The sequence below is a fragment of the Schistocerca americana genome, chromosome 4 (assembly GCF_021461395.2).
Source record: "Schistocerca americana isolate TAMUIC-IGC-003095 chromosome 4, iqSchAmer2.1, whole genome shotgun sequence".
NCBI lineage: Eukaryota > Metazoa > Arthropoda > Insecta > Orthoptera > Acrididae > Schistocerca > Schistocerca americana.
This window is the reverse complement of record NC_060122.1, coordinates 806,418,427-806,437,931: the sequence shown is the minus strand read 5'-3', so window position 1 is coordinate 806,437,931 and position 19,505 is coordinate 806,418,427. Positions and strand designations below refer to the sequence as shown.

The window sequence follows — 19,505 nt, the reverse complement described above, 5'->3', positions numbered from 1 at the left end:
GAGATACTATCCATGAAAGTGCTACTAGAGCAGAGTTGCTAAACGCAGCCTTCCGTAATTCCTTCACCAAAGAGGACGCAGTAAACAGATCAGGATTCGAATTGAGAACAACTGCCAACATAAGTAACTTAGAAGCAGATATCCTCAGAATAGTGAAGCAACTTAAATCACTTAATAAACGCGTCTTCCAGTCCAAACTGTATATCAGTTAGGTTCCTTTCAGAACATGCTGATGCAATAGCGCCATACTTAACAATCAGATACAACCTCTCGCTCGACGAAATATCCGAACACAGAGACTGGAAAGTTGCACAGGTCACACCAATATTCAAGAAAGGCAGTGGGAGAAAGCCACTAAGTTACAGACCCTCATCGTTAAAGTCGATATGCATCGTTCTTGTGAAACACAACTGGCTACTTGCTCACACAATGTGTTGAGAGCTATTGATAAGTACGAGGCGTATTCGGAAAGTAAAGTCCGATTAGGCACGAACTGGAAACCATTGTGAAAATCTCTTGGAACTTTGTACAGATGTGTCGGGCAGTGTTTTTAGTGTGCGTGTTGATCGCTTCACGTCGCTCTTTTCAGTTCAGAGGGCAAAGCGATCACGTAGAAATGCCTAAAACAACAGTGTCTCCCGCCAAGTATGTCTGTTTGGTGAGGCATTTCGCCTGAAGCTGTCCAGCCCACATAACATAAATGTCATGCGTTTCTTTCTTCAAGGCAATTTCAAGCCTCATTCTGCAGGGGCAATGAAGACGCTCCTGCAGAGTTTTCCATGGGAAGTGTTTGATCACTTTAACTGGCGCCCTCCGTTGTTCATCTCTGCTCACGTGAACCTCTGACTACGAAGACAACATTTTGGCACAAACAAGGAAAGGCAAACCAGCGTAGAGAACTGGCGGAAAGCATAGGCGGCTGCTTTCTGTGACGAGGGTACTGGAAAGTTTGTACAGCACTATGACAAATGTGTAAGTCAGAGCGGCGACTATTTAGAGAAGTAGCTGGACAGTATGGATAACAGTTCCGAATAATATTTTTTTTTGATTTGTACTGTGGTTTTCATTTCGCTACCGATCGGACCTTACTTCCGGAACAGCCCTTGCTGTTTCAGTGTGACTCCGTACCTCTAGATTTCAGGATGGCTTTTGACACCGTACCTCACAAGCGGCTTGTAATCAAATTACGTGCTTATGAAATATCGTCTCAGTTATGCGACTGGATTAGTGATTTCCTGTCAGAGAGGTCACAGTTCGTAGTAATTGCGGAAAGTCATCGAGTGAAACAGAAGTGATTTCTGGATTTCCCCCAGGAAGTGTTACAGGAAAAAAATGGTTCAAATGGATCTGAGCACTATGGGACTTAACTTCTGAGGTCATCAGTCCCCTAGAACTTAGAACTACTTATACCTAACTAACCTAAGGACATCACACACATCCATGCCCGAGGCAGGATTCGAACCTGCGACCGTAACGGTCGCGCAGTTCCAGACTGAACCGCTCGGTCACCCCGGCCGGCCGTGTTACAGGACCTCTGCTGTTCCTTATCTATATAAACGTTTTAGAATTTTAACAGCCGTCTTTGTTTGTTTGCAGATGACGCTGTCATTTTCAGCCTAGTAAAGTCGTCAGAAGATCGAAACAAATTGCGAAACGGTTTAGAAAGGATATATGTATGGTGCAAGAATTGGCAATTGACCCTAAATAATGAAAAGTGTGAAGTCGTCCACATGAGTGGAATCCGTTAAACTTCTGTTACACGATAAATCAATCAGATCAAAGGGTCGTAATTCGAACAAAATACCTAGGTATTACAATTACGGACAAATTAAATTGGAAAGAACTCATAGAAAATGTTGTGGGGAAGATGAACCAAACACTGCGTTTTATTCTTAGAAAACTTAGAAGATGCAACTGATCTACTAACGAGACTGCCTACACTACGCTGGTCCGTCCTCTTTTGGAGTACTACTCTGTTGTGAGGGAACCTTACCAGATAGGATTAACGAATGGTTCAGAGAAGGGCAGCCCGATTTGTATTATAACGAAATGGGGGAGAGTGAAATGATACAGGGTTTGTGGTGGGCAGCACTAAAACAAAGGCGTTTCTCGTTGCAGCGGGATCTTCTCACAAAATTCCAATCACCAAGTTTGTCCTCCGAATGTGAAAATAATTTGTTGACGGCGACCTACATAGGGAGAAATGATTATCGTAAGATCATAAGGGAAACCAGAGCTCGCACGGAAAGATATAGGTGTTCTTTTTTTCAGCGCGCTGTTCGAGAGTGGAATAATAGAGAATTATTGTGAAGATGATTCGATGATTCTGCCAGGTACTCAAGGATGGTTTGCAGAGTAGCCTTGTAGATGCACAAACAGACGGATAAAATCTCAAAAATTGACTATAGTATCTATGAAGAAATGAGATCTCATCGACATCGAGTTAGACGACAGGGAGAACAATGGGTTAGAGCAAATGAGGAATGCAGTATAACATATTTTTCTGACATTAAGATAAACGAGGAGACAAAGAAAGAATAACATGTACATAACACATACACAGCACTAAACGCTGAAACAGTTCAAATGGTTCAAATGGCTCTGAGCACTATGGGACTCAACTGCTGTGGTCATAAGTCCCCTAGAACTTAGAACTACTTAAACCTAACTAACCTACGGACATCACACACATCCATGCCCGAGGCAGGATTCGAATCTGCGACTGTAGCGGTCTCGCGGTTCCAGACTGTAGCGCCTAGAACCGCACGGGGACTATCTTAACTGTAACAGAAATAATATAGCTAATTAACACATATGCAGCATTAGACCGCCAATAAACCTCAGATATTAGAAGAGTTACGCGAGAGATGAAGCGACTTACGACATTCGAGATTGAGAAACTGACGCTCTCCACAGACACCGGACTCGAGGACACGTTCCCAGACCCTGAGCAGCGCAGGGGAGGAGATGACAACCTCCATCACCAATCTTCCCTACCTTCTTTTTTTCGGTTCTTAAATATTAAGATTATGTAATTTTGCAATTCGAAATTTAATGTATTATAATTTCAAGCAGTAATCACCGCTGTATGTAAAACAGAAACGGATAAAAGACCTCCACACAGTCCCACCTGCACATGGTGCTGCGTGATCATCGGTGCCCGTAGCCTCAGGTGCGTAGTTCTACATCTACATCTACATTTACGTAGACACCCCGCAAGCCACCGCATGGTGCTTGGCGGAGGGTACCCTGTACCACTACAAGGCATTTCCTTTCCTGTTACACTCGCAAACAGAGCGAGGGAAATAGACTGTCTATATGAACCCTAATTTCTCGTATGTTATCTTCGTGGTCCTTACGCTCAGAGTATGTCGGCGGCAGTAGAATCGTTTGACAGTCAGCTTCAAATACTTCTCTAAATTTTCTCAATAGCGTTTCACGGAAAGAACATCGCCTTCGCTACAGGGATTCCTATTTGAGTTCTCGCAGCATCTACATAACAGTTACGTGTTGAAACTTCCTGGCAGATTAAAGCTGTGTGCCCGACCGAGACTCGAACTCGGGACCTTTGCCTTTCGCGGGCAAGTGCTCTACCATCTGAGCTACCGAAGCACGACTCATGCCGGGTACTCACAGTTGTATCTGCCAGGAAGTTTCATATCAGCGTACACTCCGCTGTAGAGTGAAAATCTCATTCTGGAAACATCCCCCAGGCTGTGGCTAAGCCATGTCTCCGCTATATCCTTTCTTTCAGGAGTGCTAATTCTGCTAGGTTCGCAGGAGAGCTTCTGTAAAGTTTGGAAGGTAGGAGACGAGATACTGGCAGAAGTAAAGCTGTGAGTACCGGGCGTGAGTCGTGCTTCGGTAGCTCAGATGGTAGAGCACTTGCCCGCGAAAGGAAAAGGTCGCGAGTTCGAGTCTCGGTCGGGCGCACAGTTTTAATCTGCCAGGAAGTTTCATATCAGCGCACACTCCGCTGCAGAGTGAAAATCTCATTCTGGAAACATCCCCCAGGCTGTGGCTAAGCCATGTCTCTGCTATATCCTTTCTTTCAGGAGTGCTAGTTCTGCTAGGTTCGCAGGAGAGCTTCTGTAAAGTGTGGAAGGTAGGAGACGAGATACTGGCAGAAGTAAAGCTGTGAGTACCGGGCGTGAGTCGTGCTTCGGTAGCTCAGATGGTAGAGCACTTGCCCGCGAAAGGCAAAGGTCGCGAGTTCGAGTCTCGGTCGGGCACACAGTTTTAATCTGCCAGGAAGTTTCATATCAGCGCACACTCCGCTGCAGAGTGAAAATCTCATTCTAGTTACGTGTTGTTTGAAGCTACCGGTGGCAAATCTGGCAGCCCGCCTGTGAATTGCTTCGATGTCTTCCTTCCATACGACCCGGTACGGATCCCAAACGCCCGAACAGTACTCAAGAATAGGTCGCACCAGCGTCCTATATACGGTCTCCTTTACAGGTGAACCACTATTTCCTAAAATTCTCCCAATAAATCGAATTCGACCATTCCCCTTCCCTACCACTGTTCTGACATGCTCGTTCCATCTCACATCACTCTGCAACCAGATGCTTAAACGACTTGACTGTATCAAGCAGAACGCTAGTAATATGGTACCTGAACAACAGAGGTTTGATCTTCGTACTCATCTGGATTAACTTACAATTTTCCCCATTTAGGCATAGATGCCATCCATCACACCACCTGGAAATTTTGCCTAAGTCGTGTTGTATCTTCCTACAGTCACTCAACTTCGACACCTTACCGTACACCACAGCATCTTCTACAAACATCCGTAGATTGCTGCCCTCACTGACCGCCAAATAATTTATGCGTATAGAGAACAGCAGCGGTCCTATCAAACTTCTCTCGGGCACCCCTGACGACACCCTTGTCTCTGATGAACACTCGCCGACGAGAACAACATACTGGGTTCTGTTATTTAAGAGGTCTCTGACGCACCACTCCTTTTCTCTATCGTCAGACATCAGCAAAAACACCCTGTGAATGCGTAAGCGTCTATAGAATAAATGACTGAGGTTAGGACTGGACGTCCTATGACAAGGCCCATCGGTGTTTAGCTGTGCACAAATTGTTTTTAATTCAAGATCATTGTCAAAGAAGTACGCGAATTTACGTAGGCTGTAACATGACAATGTCAGGACAGTTGTCAATATAACGCATTACGTCCTGTATCTCTAGGCGTGACATCCGAAAGTGTTGCAATTTCCCATAAGGAATATTTGACATTTGTACTGCTAGAATAGTGAAAATTGGATTCTCTGTTGGTAGGTAGATGCAATAATGGTGTTGTATGGAAGGGATTTAGAAAGGTTTCCTGATTTCTTCTATTCCAGGCTCTTCTTTCTTCCAAATATTCTGCATTGAATCTTCTGTTCTTATTGCATCTAGCTCTCTTCTCACTTGTGTCTTTGTTCTTCTCTGGACCAAGAATTGGGATTGAAGACTCGCTTAACCTCGCATTTGTATAATCCCTTCTTATGGCAGTTTTTTTCAAATCATTGTGTATCCTTTATTGTATTAGGTTGTTCATCAGGATAGGTTGGTCAGCCTTTCATCGTTCTCTTGGTTACTCCCATGAGTGTTCAGGGAATGTTTCGCAGTTGATGATTTCCGTATGGTATGATAACAATTTCAGCCATTCTGAACCTCTCCTTCTCCCGGTGAATTTAAACATTCGTTTGTCCTTTATGAAACGTGTCCGCCTCCATTCCGTTTCGGTGGACATCCATCATATCTCCTTATGCTGCTTTAAACAGTTTGCAACATAGAAGCCGAGTGCCCAGCACTTCCACAAAACTGTCGTTATGAAGATTGCATGTGACTCTCACATGAATGAATATCGTGTCATGGTACATGTTGAACATATCTAGGATTCGTCGTAGATCCACATACTTTTTTCACAGAAGTGTTTTCCTCTTGGACTGTCGCTTCCACCAAGGCACCAAGGCATCTCGAAAGCTGACGTACCAGGCACCCACACTCAGTGCCCATTCCTCTCACGCCTAACCGCTCTGCTCAGTTCTGCTGTCGATCTGGCCACACCGATGCTGAATCGTGCTTGATGACGTCATCTACAATACAGAATTGTGCACACTTTTGTCTATCTTACTTTCTTATATCCGCAAATTTCTCTAATTTACATGATATCATTCCCTATCTTATCACAACCCTTACTCCCTTAAAATACATTACAAGCTTTACAAACACTGAACTATTAAGAGACCTTACAAAATTCCTTATTTAAATTATGCATAAGATTTTCCTTATTACACTCTTCATGACTTTACAGTTATTTTAACAGGTCAACGTCTTTCCCCAATCTATATGTACATTTTTATTTTCTATTAGTATAAAGGTTACAGTTTCCTCATATTCATCTTGATGGATAGTAAGAGGAAAATTGATGGTGATGAAGGTTAGAGTGTTAGTAAGTCTATTTTTGTTCTAACTACAGGCACTTCAAAGTATCATGAAAACTTCGCCCTTGACTCCGACTCCAGCGTCTTTTTCTCTGCAATTTCTTCTTTTCGGCGTAAGCTGTAACAGAACTTCAAAATATAATATGTCTCTCCCCATTTTTCTTCAAAAACTTGCTACACTGTCCTATTGCATTCTTCTAGAGCTTATTCTTCTCAGTTGGGGTGTAAGGCTAGTTCGCGTCCGTAGTAGAATACTACACGTGCACCCTGGGTAACGCTAAATGAACTAGCACTAAAGGCAACCAGATAATCCAGATAATCCTGTGCTGGATCTCCTGGTAAACACATCATGAGTGATACCGACCAAATGAACGATGAAGAATTGACTAGAGCACTCGGACCATGCCTCCGAGTCTGCCACCTAAACATTGAAGGCATAAGTAGGAGCAAATGTGAATTTCTCCAGAGAGTTCTCACTCAGAACAAAATCGACGTAGTCGCTATACAAGAGACTCATGCGGAAAACATAGATCAGCTGGCCTCTAGAGGAAAAATCCCTGGATTCGAGATACTGGGAGCCACCTATCACCGTAATTACGGCGTGGCAACCTACATACGAAATAAGATAGAAAATGCTTCCCTGTGTAAGATATCTACAGACAACAACATACATGAAGTTGCTGTCAAAATTGGCGAGACCATTATAGTTAACATCTATAAGCCTCCCGGCTGTCCATGGCCTCCAGAAGTACTCCAAGAATATCCCCACCCTGCTATCTACGTAGGAGACTTTAATAGTCACCATGAGAACTGGAAGTACGCACGAAACGACCAGAACGGTGAATCCCTGATGAGCTGGAGTGAGGAGACTAACACCCACCTGATTTTCGACGCCAAGGACCGCGGAACATTTCGATCAGCAGCATGGAGACGAGATTATAACCCTGATTTATGTTTTGTCACTAAAAACAAAAACAACCAACCGCTAGCCGCAACTCTGAAGTCCTGTCTGATTTCCCACATAGCCAGCATCGCCCTGTTATCTTAAAAGTCGGAATTAACATCCCAATCATAAAATCCTTTCCTCGCCCACGATGGAATTTCCAGAAGGCAGACTGGGCCAACTTTGCAGAAAACCTTGTCAAGTGTCTAGGTTGGATACCCCCGACTAGGGACAACTATGACAGATTTGTGGGAGCAGTCATCGCCACGGCTAAGAGGAATGTACCCAGAGACTACCGGAAAGAGTACATCCCTGGCTGGAATGAGAGATGCGAAGATCTGTACCAGGAATTTACCGAAACCAACAACCAAGAAATCGCGGACGAACTGTTGCACAGTTTGGACGCATCTCGACGGGAAAAATGGATGGACACCGTGGAGAATCTAGATTTCACTAAATCCAGTAGACAAGCATGGACCCTACTCCGTAACCTGGGAGGCAGCAAACGTAAAATAAAAGACACCCACCCGATAACCCTGGGCCGCACACATAGTTAGAACCTAAAGAGCACCAAGGGACAGAACACACACCACGACCGTCAAACGTGAATTAAGATCCTTAAAACAAAGGGCATCGCCTACCTCCGAATTTTCACAGCCTATCACAGCGGAAGAAGTTGCAGCAGCCTTGTCAAAAATCAAAAGTGGCAAGGCTCCCGGCTTCGATGGCATCCACCCGGAATTCCTACTTCACTGTGGAAAATATACTAGAACATGGCTCACAAACTTCTTAACAGATATTTTAGAATTGGATAATATCCCACACCAGCTTAAACGAGCAAAGATAATAGCGATACTAAAGCCAGGCAAACCTAATGACATGCCCCAAAACTACCGCCCTATCGCTCTGCTGAACTGTGTCTATAAGCTGTTGGAACGTATCATCTACAACAGAATAAGCGGAAAAATTCTTGAAGTGGTACCGATTGAACAGGCAGGTTTTCGACCCAACCGCAGTTGCACCGACCAGATCCTCTCCCTAGCAACTCATATAGAGGCGAGCTTTCAGAAAAAACTCAAAACATCAGTAGCCTTTATTGACCTATCAGCCGCTTATGATACCGTTTGGCGATAAGGCCTGATATTTAAGTTGCTGCGGGTCATGCCATGTAATAAGCTGGCCAACCTCATTGATAACATGCTCACAGATAGAAGTTTCAGAGTCATAATGGGCGACTTAAAAAGTGACCAAATGAAGCTCAACAATGATTTACCACAAGGCTCCGTTCTGGCGCCATTGATGTTTAACCTCTACATATCTGACTGAAAGTCCAATAGACTATGTCACAAATCTGGATGTTTGTTTGTGCACTTTTGTTTGTTATATACACTATTTTTAAACACTTTTATATCTACAACTATATGTTACACACTGTGACTACTCTTTATTTCTGTGTCTTATGATTTTTATGTCTTTTCTATATGATGTGTTATATGCCATAAGCTAAATAAATAAATAAATCTTCTCAGTTGTACTTATCCCTATCTCCTTTTTCTAAACAGCAAACTTTTATATTACTTTCTTCCCACATCGTACCCTTTTCTTCCCTTTTGAAATTATCCCATGTTAAACTCACATCCCTCTGTCTACATACTTCCACGAAATAACATGTTTCTCGCTTTCCTTAGTACTTCAATTCTCTCTCTTAATTCTTACCTCCTAACAATCTTTTTATTTATTTCCGTCATATCTCCATTTTAATATCAACTTGTGGTACCTCCCACAAAGCGTAAATGCTTCTCATTTTCCCCCAAAATATCTTCTCCACTAAATGTTCACCGTCCGCGACGGAACCAACAGTAAATTTCTCCTTATTACCTAATTCTTTACTCCAGCCCTAATTCATCGCTTCCTCTTGTCCACAAAAATCAGCTTCTTTCTACTTTACACTACATTTTAAGACATAATCTACTACTATTTCGTCAAACTATCCGCATGCTAATCTCTATGTTCCTCCTTGCTTTCTCTCTGTCCCCAGAACACATTTCCTTTTCAGAAGAGTTACTTTAGTTCTTACCTTACTGTTCTTCCTTCCCAACTATCCTTTCGATCTACTGAGAAAGTTGAGTTATTTATTTTAATGAGGTAAGTAGAAATTATTTTTTTTCGTATGCAGTTTCTTAGCTTCCCTCCTCTTTCACTTCTAGATTTTGTTGTTATTGGAATCTGTATATTTGATAAAACTAATTTTTCTTATGGCGTTAATAATGTTGTTTTACCCTTTATACAATTTCAAGTGACTCACATGGTGGAAGCGCAATGATTTTCCTGGTTTTGGATTAATCAATTCGACTGCATTATCGAGGACCACTTTACTTACTTCCAGAGGGCCTTTGTATACCGAAAACAACTTGTTGCTTTGATGCTTTTTCTTGCTAGAGAGGTGGTGCGTTTTTACAAGTACCTTTTGTCCTAGTTCAAATACTCGTGAGGTTGCCGTTTTGTCTGCTCGGTTCTTTCTGTTTAACACTGCAACCTTCAGATTGCTCAGTGCCAATTTTACTAGATGTTCATGTTTTACTCTGGGTACTGGTGGGATTTCATTATTTTCTGGAGAAGTCCATGTCCTATATACAGGGTGAGTCACCTATCGTTACCGCTGGATATATTTCGTAAACCACATCAAATACTGACGAATCGATTCCACAGACCGAACGTGAGGAGAGGGGCTAGTGTAATTGTTTAATACAAACCATACAAAAATGCACGGAAGTATGTTTTTTAACACAAACCTACGTTTTTTTTAAATGGAACCACGTTTGTTTTGTTAGCACATCTGAACATATAAACAAATACGTAATCAGTGCCGTTTGTTGCATTGTAAAATGTTAATTGCATCCGGAGATATTGTAACCTAAAGTTGACGATTGAAATCTCCGACGTTCAGTTGCGTGTTGTAACAAACACGGGCCACGGTCGGCGAGCAGCATCTGCAGGGACATGTTTACGATGACGACCGTGTTTACGAGTTTGGCTGTAGTGCACTGTTGTGGTTCGGTCTAGCTGTCGCAGTGTCCGCATGTAGCGCTTGCTGCTATTGTTATTCTGCATTCGTCTCCGCACGCAGACCAACTGTAGTACACCGTGTTACCAGACGTCTGTGATAGTGTAGTGTTGTAGGAACCGTGACCATGGTGTATTCGAACTCTGAAAAGGCGGAGATGATACTCATCTATGGCGAGTGTCGACGAAATGCAGCTGAAGCCTGCAGGGTGTATGCAGAACGGTACCCGGACAGAGAGCATCCAACGTGCCACACATTGCAAAACATCTACCACCAACTGTATGCAACAGGTATGGTCGTAGCACGCAAACGGGTCCGTAACAGGCCCGTCACAATCGAAGCGGGTGCAGTTGGTGTGTTAGCTGCTGTTGCCATGAACCCACACATGAGTACAGGGGACATTGCGAGAGCCGGTGGACTGAGTCAAAGTAGTGTCATGCGCTTACTGCATCGTCACCGCTTTCACCCGTTTCATGTGTCGCTACATCAGCAATTACATGATGATGACTTTAATCATCGAGTGCAATTCTGTCAATGGGCATTAAAAGAGAATGCGTTGCAGTTCTACCTGTTTACCGATGAAGCGGGTTTCACAAACCACGGGGCAGTGAATCTACGGAACATGCATTACTGGTCCGTGGACAGTCCTCGCTGGCTCAGACAGGTAGAGCGACAGCGACCGTGGACTGTAAATGTATGGTGCGGAATCATTGGCGACCACATCATCGGTCCTCACTTCGTTGCAGGGGCCCAAACAGCTGCAACATACATCGCGTTTCTACAGAATGATCTGCCAACGTTGCTCGAAAATGTCCCACTGGAAACGCGTCGACGTATCTGGTATCAGCATGATGGTACACCTGCACATTCCGCAAATAACACTAGGCTGACCCTTGACAGGATGTTCGACGGGCGTTTCATAGGACGTGGAGGACGCATAAATTGGCCAGCCCGTTCTCCTGATCTTACACCTCTGAACTTCTTTCTGTGGGGTACGTTAAAGGAGAATGTGTACCGTGATGTGCCTACAACCCCAGAGGATATGAAACAACGTATTGTGGCATCCTGCGGCGACATTACGCCAGATGTACTGCGGCGTGTACGACATTCATTACGCCAGAGATTGCAGTTGTGTGCAGCAAATGATGGCCACCACATTTAACATCTATTGGTCTGACATATCGGGACACACTCTATTCCACTCCGTAATTGAAAACGGAAACCACGTGTGTACGTGTACCTCACCCCTCATGGTAATGTACATGTGCGTTAGTGGAAAAAACCAATAAAAAGGTGTCAGCATGTGGACGTAATGTGCTGTTCCAGTCTCTTCTGTACCTAAGGTCTATCACCGTTCCCTTTGGATCCCTACGTAATTCGGTGCTCTCCGATACACACGATCGAACAGCGGAGGAGTGGTACTCAAGCGTCAACTTTAGGTTACAATATCTCCGGATGTAATTAACATTTTGCAATGCAACAAACGGCACTGATTATGTATTTGTTTATATGTTCAGATGTGCTAACAAAACTAACGGGGTTCCATTTAAGAAAACGTAGGTTTGTGTTAAAAAACATATTTCCGTGCATTTTTTTATGGTTTGTATTAACCAATTACACTAGCCCCTCTCCTCACGTTCGGTCTGTGGAATCGATTCGTCAGTATTTGATGTGGTTTACGAAATATATCCAGCGGTAATGTTAGGTGACTCACCCTGTATATCATCTGACTTGGATATCAATACTGGTGTTGCCATTGGTGCATTATCCGCTTGGCATACCATTTCTCACTGGGTTTCGTATACATGAACTACATCCTTCACAATTTGGTCATCATCAGTTTTTGTACAGCTGTCAATATATACTGTTAACAACTCTTGTTCCTCATCATCAGTCGATTCCCAGTCAATTGTCTCTCAGCATGCTGGCGTTTGATCGCCCCTTAAACCTACTTCAGAATCTTGCTGGTCAAAGCTAAGTCTATTTACATGTTTAATTATAAAATCAACTTCATTTGGTGACTGAATCACTTGTGACTCGTCTTCGTACCGCTGATCTCGTCAATTCTTTTACCAGGGTTTGGTGACCTCCACTCGACATCCTGTACCGGTCCATTTCACGTGTGTTGTCCTGCTGAAATCAGATTCTCCCAACCTTTCTGCGATCTAGGCGTTCCATTTCCACCCGAATAATTTGGGTTTTATGGTGGAATACCTCTAAAACTTCCTGCTTCGTTTGAACGGTGATCATATCACGAATTATAGTTACCTCCATTGTTTCTGGAACCAAAGTCATTATTGTAGTTCCTCGGCTCACCAAACCTATAGTTATTGTTTGACCTCTGTGAGTTGCCAAAACCATAGCTGTTATTATCCCATGGGCGATTGCTATTCATCCCAAAACGATTACCTTTCCCAACGTTATTATTGCCATTGTAAGCATACTTAAAGGCCAGTCGGTTGCTATTATTCCTCCTACCATTGGTTTCTCTCACTGCACGTTTCTTCGCGTCATCTTCACTGGAGATGAATTCAAATTCTCTTAACATCCCTTTACATGCTGTACATTGTCTCCTGCTCCGCCAACCAGCGATTGCTGAAAACACAAGGATATCTTCATAGTGCACATACGTATCAGGTCCCCATCACTGTATGGATTGTCCAAACACTGATTCTCTTTCGTCATTTCTTCAAAAAATCTAACTGGCTTCTTTCCTCCCGAATTTTCAAATGACTCTTGTAACAATTCATATTTTATCCTATTTTGGGTTTCCGCGGACCAGTATCGCTCCAAGAACGCAGACACAAATCGTACATACGACTGACAGTTTGTAGCGACTCTTTGCATCGGTTCCAATGTTGTGCCTTCCATATGCCCACAAATGAAATCATGTTAATGGTTAAGTGGCCAATGTTCTGGTAAATCGATCTGGACTTGATGTATAAACGTGCGAGGGTACAAGCAATTCCCGCTTTCTTTGTAATGTTGGAATTTTCTGACTGTCAAAAAATGGTGATTGTCAAAATTTTCTATTGCACCATACGGCGTATGTGTTTTCGCAACATTTTCCCTTCCCTTCAACAGCGTCATGTTTTCCTTTATTCGTCCTACCACATTTGGATCCTAAGATGACATATTTAAGTCCCATCTAGCCTCGCATCTGCGCAGTGGTGTGCAATTATCTAAACCGTACCGTTCCTCGTGTATCGGACTGAAAGATACGTTTAAATTTCCCGTTGCAGGGTCGGTGTTATGTTTTTGTTGTTCCTTCATATCAACCTGCGGTATATGAAATTTCCTGGGAGATTAAAACTGTGTGCTCGACCGAGACTCGAACTCGGGACCTTTGCCTTTCGCGGGCAAGTGCTCTACCATCTGAGCTAACGAAGCACGACTCACGCCCGGTACTCACAGCTTTACTTCTGGCAGTACCCTGTCTCCTACCTTCCAAACTTTACAGAAGCTCTCCTGCGAACCATGCAGACCTAGCACTCCTGAAAGAAAGGATATTGCGGAGACATGGCTTAGCCACAGCCTGGGGGATGTTTCCAGAATGGATTTTGGAAGGTAGGAGACAAGGTACTGGCAGAAGTAAAGCTGTGAGTACCGGGCGTGAGTCGTGCTTCGGTAGCTCAGATGGTAGAGCACTTGCCCGCGAAAGGCAATGGTCCCGAGTTCGAGTCTCGGTCGGGCACACAGTTTTAATCTGCCAGGAAGTTTCATATCAGCCCACACTCCGCTGCAGAGTGAAATTCTCATTCTGGAAACATCCCCCAGGCTGTGGCTAAGCCATGTCTCCGCAATATCCTTTCTTTCAGGAGTGCTAGTTCTGCATGGTTCGCAGGAGAGCGTCTGTAAAGTTTGGAAGGTAGGAGACGGGGTACTGGCAGAAGTAAAGCTGTGAGTACCGGGCGTGAGTCGTGCTTCGGTAGCTCAGATGGTAGAGCACTTGCCCGCGAAAGGCAAAGGTCCCGAGTTCGAGTCTCGGTCGGGCACACAGTTTTAATCTGCCAGGAAGTTTCATATCAGCGCACACTCCACTGCAGAGTGAAAATCTCATTCTGCGGTATATGTCCTGTCGTACTGTAATTCGTAAACTGAGAATTTGGTTCACGTGTCGCAGTAACGGTTCTGTTACCGCGTCATTCGCGCGCGCTCGGAGGGCCGGCTGCCGTTCTGTTGGTATGCGCGCAGTTCCCGCTTCTCGCACCTTGTCTCCTGTGAACACACATTACTTACTTAGTTCACCTCTCTCAACTTTTCTCCTTCCATTTGCTTCTACTTCGGATCGGAAAATACTGACACTACATCTTGTGTACACGCAAGTGGAATCTCATGACTTTTTTTTGTTTCCGCAACTGACACGGAAGATTGCATAAGGGACTTGGTTACCTCTGGATTTTTTTTTTTCCCGCCACTATGTCAGATGATACCACCGATTGCGTCGCCTCACTACTGCTTTCCGTACGGTTCTCAATACACTGTTTCAGTTCTGTACGAAGCTGTTCATACTGCTGCTGATTTTTCGAGACGATGTTTGCAATGCATGTATCGAATCTTTTTAAGGCGGGTCGCTTGACACGTTTTCTGACATTGAGTTCTTCCACGATTTGTTGCGCCTTACCAGACGCCTTAGGTGCTAAATTATCAACTCTTTGGTTGATATTAGACACTGCATGCTGCACCTGGTCAAAATGTAAGTACGCATCTTTTTCTGATCAGCCATAAGCGATTGAATTAGTTCGTGCAAGTTTGTCGCCTCCTTCCGGATATCAGTAAACTGTTAATTAATTTCCGTTCGCAAATTTTGCTGATCTTTGCCGACTTTTTCGAATCCAACATTGGTTTCAAATTTGAGACCATTTAAAACAGCATTTGTCTCTGTTTTTAAGTCTGCTAACCCTGCATTTGTTTCTGTTTTTAAATTCGCCGTTTCGGTTTTTAAATTCACCGTTTTAGTTTTTAAGTCTGCTAACCCTGCATTTGTTTCTGTTTTTAAGCCTGCTAACGCTGCATTTGTTTGCTTGACAACAGTAGTGAGTTGCTTCAATATTGCGAAAACACTGTCAGACTCTTCGCCAAGCACTTAAATGTGAATTGCAGAGTAATCATGTAGATGTAGATGTAGATGTAGATCGTCACATGTCAAAATGTGGTGTAAATTTTGGCGTTCGGGTCTTTCACGTGACTTCTGTGCATAGTGCTGACGCACTTAATGGTTCAAATGTCTCTGAGCACTATGGGACTTAACTTCTAAGGTCATCAGTGCCCTAGAACTTAGAACTACTTAAACCTAACTAACCTAAGGACATCACAAACATCCATGCCCAAGGCAGGATTCGAACCTGCGACCGTAGCGGTCGCGCGGTTCCAGACTGTAGCACCTAGAACCGCTCGGCCACTTCGGCCGGCTCTGACGCACTTACACACATTCTTTGCGTAGGGAACTGTCCCGTTTGATTCAGAATTACAACACTTGGATCAACGTGCCGAAGTTCCTCGTGCTATGATTCTACTTCTGAACAACTAGATCCACCATGTGTTCAGTTTTGCGCGGTCTCAGTCTGAGGTACCGATCGCGAAGCTGCCATCATTCTCTCTACATTGTCACTTCGTTCGGTTTCGTGACTTGCATTCGATACATTTTGTTGTACGTCAATTTCTGTCCTATCAAGGTATTCAGTTGGCCCTACATGGCGATGATCTACGTCCCTCCACCATCTCAGACCGTTTAACTAACCTCTGTCTTTCATGATTAGTGCGAGCCGGAGCTCTAGTTAACATGAAGTTATATGACCTTACACGACTCCAGAATATAATAGAAAGTCTTATATGCCCTTAACACATCATTAGAAACGCCGTTCGCTGTATGTGGATATTCGAACCAACTGAACAACGCCGTGAATAAGTTCGCGCTCGAAAGCAAGGTCATGCACAAGCTACTTTTACACAAAACACAAAACTTTTTCTTTTCTCGCTAATAAAACTTTTACTACTCTGTGGATCACACATTTGCAGTAACCTGACCACTATGCAGACACATACATTGAGTAAGCTTGTCACTTTTTGACCGGCCGTTGTGGCCGAGCGGTTCTAGGTGCTTCAGTCTGGAACCACGCGTCCGATACGGTCGCAGGTTCGAATCCTGCCTCCGGCATGGATGTGTGTGATGTCCTTAGGTTAGTTAGGTTTAAGTAGTTCTGATGACCTCAGATGTTAAGTCCCATAGAGCTCAGAAGCATTTTGTCACTTTTTGTTTAAAAAAAAAATTTTTTTTCAATACCAAATTTTAATCACTCTTCCTAATTTGACTAATCGGCATTATCTGACACACCACTCCTTTTCTCTATCGTCAGACATCAGCGAATACACCCTGTGAAAGCGTAAGCGTCTATAGAATAAATGACTGGGTTTAACATTGGACCCTTATTCTATGACAGAGCACATCAGTGTTTAGCTGTACACAAATTGTTTTTAATTCAGGATTACTGTCAAAGACGTACACGAATTTACGTAGGTTGTAACACGACAATGTTAGGACAGTTGTCAATATAACGAATTACGTCCTGTTTAAGCGAAATAACACTGAACACAACAATATCAAATTTTAACCACAAGTTTCTCTCCAAAATTATTCTTACGAGTACACCGTGAAATTGGTCAATATTAGAACAAATCATCCGATTCCGGTTCTAAGTTCGGTACTATTTAGGATGACAATCAAGTCTACGAAGGATGGTTAGTTTTTATGACAAGGTGAGCAAAAGATTACTGAAGGTTGCTCGAGTTCACAGTGGACGCAAGCTGGTAAACCAACAAGTTTACACTTCTAGCAGCCCTTGGCTGCGATGAGCTGCCGGCTGCACGGTAGCTATCGTCCTATGAAAATCCTATAAAAGCTAATCAAAAGCTTTACTGATTTTATCCGCCGAAACTGTCCTATGTTTCTCGTTAGGCAAGGAAACATGCACTCGTCCCTAGTCTTAAAATGATGCGATATACACGACCATAGGTGGAGCAGTGTGCGTATTACAATGCTCTCTCAGTTCTCACACGAACAATTAACTACGTGGCTAGAATGATATTTTCACTCTCCAGTGGAGTGTGCGCTAATATGAAACTTCCTGGCAGATTAAAACTGTGTGCCGGACCGAAACTCGAACTCGGGACCTTTGCCTTTCGCGGGCAAGTGGTCTACCAACTGAGCTACCCAAGCACGACTCACGCCCTGTCCTCATAGCTCTAGTTCTGCCAGTACCTCGTCCCCTACCTTCCAAACTTAACAGAAACTCTTCTGCGAACATGCAGCACTAGCACTCCTGAAAGAAATGATATAGCGGAGACATGGCTTAGCCACAGCCTGGGGGATGTTACCAGAATGAGATTTTCACTCTACGGCGGAGTGTGCACTGATAGGAAACTTCCCGGCAGATTAAAACTGTGTGCCAGACCGAGACTCGAACTCGGGACCTTTGCCTTTTACGGGCAAGTGCTCTACGAACTGGGCTGTGGCAATTGGGCTTGAGTCGTGCTTGGGTAGCTCAGTTGGTAGAGCATTTGCCCACGAAAGGCAAAGGTCCCGAGTTCGAGTCTCGGTCCGGCGCACAGTTTTAATCTACCAGGAAGTTTCAACTACGTGGCGGTTTTGTTTCTCTGCTATTGAAGCTCAACGACTCTTCAACTAATATCTAGGTGAATGTCACCGAAGTGAAGACAGTGTTCACACAAAATTCCTCTTTTGGCGTCGTACGGTGCGTGATGCCCCTGTTCTGCAGTTGACGCTGTTTCAGAGGAGAGTCCCCAAAATTTTCGGTCACGTGTCTGTCGTAACAAACTGTCCCCCACCTGGGTCCTTTCGTGTTTCAAGTCACGGCTTTTTCCAGCCAATAGAAGAATTTCTTTCATCTTGTGGAAACTATCTCTGCCAATCGCAAAGGGCCTACCTTCAAACTGCATCGAAATTTCGGCACTTTACTCCTCCCCAGTTCATTTCAGCCAATCGCACATTTTGTGCCCACTCCGGACGCCTAAAAGTTACACGCATACATCACAAGCGTACCACGAGCATTTCACGTGATCAACTGCGTCGCTGGTCTGTTTGGATCCATCTGGAAGTTTCCCAATGCAGTTTTCTAATGCATGTCTCCATAGCACGCAGCGCAGGCCCTCTACCTGATCTCCCCAAAGTGTCGCGCGGGTGCGTTCGTTGTCCCTGTCCCCACGGGTGCCCAACTCCTGTTTTAAAAGCGTTCTGTTGTGCTTGGGCCTTGACAGTGCCACTCGGGTCTGCCTCCAAACTAAAACGTGTGGTATCAATAGCTGCCACGGCGTAGATGGAAGTTCTTAGGTTGCCACTACGACAACGACACCGACGACAGCGCCCTCTAGCTGGTGCTGTCCAGATCTACGAGCTCCGCTCCAGATTCACCCCATTTCATCAAGAGCAGACGGCTGGAAACATCGCTTCAACTTCAGAGGGTGTTGGCTTGCTGTTGAGACTATGTAGTACTTACGACAGGTCTAAAGCTTTGCTCATCATTGCAACGTTATGTAACCATTTATTGTCTTGTTTTTGCCTATGGTAAACATCTATAATTCACACTCCAGTACCGAGAGATTTTCACCTTTTCCTGCTCCTACTCGCTTTCGTCATTCGGCCAACCTTTCAGTTTTCAGGAGCGGACTCACGCGCCGCCTTCCAGACGGGATACAAAAAAACGCTTCATCCAGCAAATTTCTTCACCTCTTGCTCATTGACATGCAGGATTTTGGTTCGGTGTGTTAATATTGTCGAACTGTCATCCTTTTGCATTGCATACTATACATTTTACAAGGCAAATCTGCTCGTTATCGCTGAAGTATGTCAGGTGACATAGTAATCTACTCGTTATGACGTATAAAATCTTTCACGTAAGGTTCGAACTTGAGATACATTCAATCTGCCTCCTCGGAAGCCTTCGAGCGACTCACATATCTGTGAACTTCTTCCATATGCTCGTACCTTCGTTAACAGTCTGTAATGAGCCACCGGGTAAAATTCTTTCTTGAGATATAAAAA

At 44.0% G+C, this 19,505-nt stretch overlaps 1 non-coding gene across 1 annotated transcript; it reads left to right on the top strand.

Moving 5' to 3' along the window:
• Positions 1 to 17,977: 17,977 nt before the first annotated feature.
• Trnas-cga lies at positions 17,978 to 18,052 on the top strand. The gene has a single exon. It is a non-coding gene; the product is annotated as a tRNA-Ser (tRNA).
• Positions 18,053 to 19,505: the final 1,453 nt, after the last annotated feature.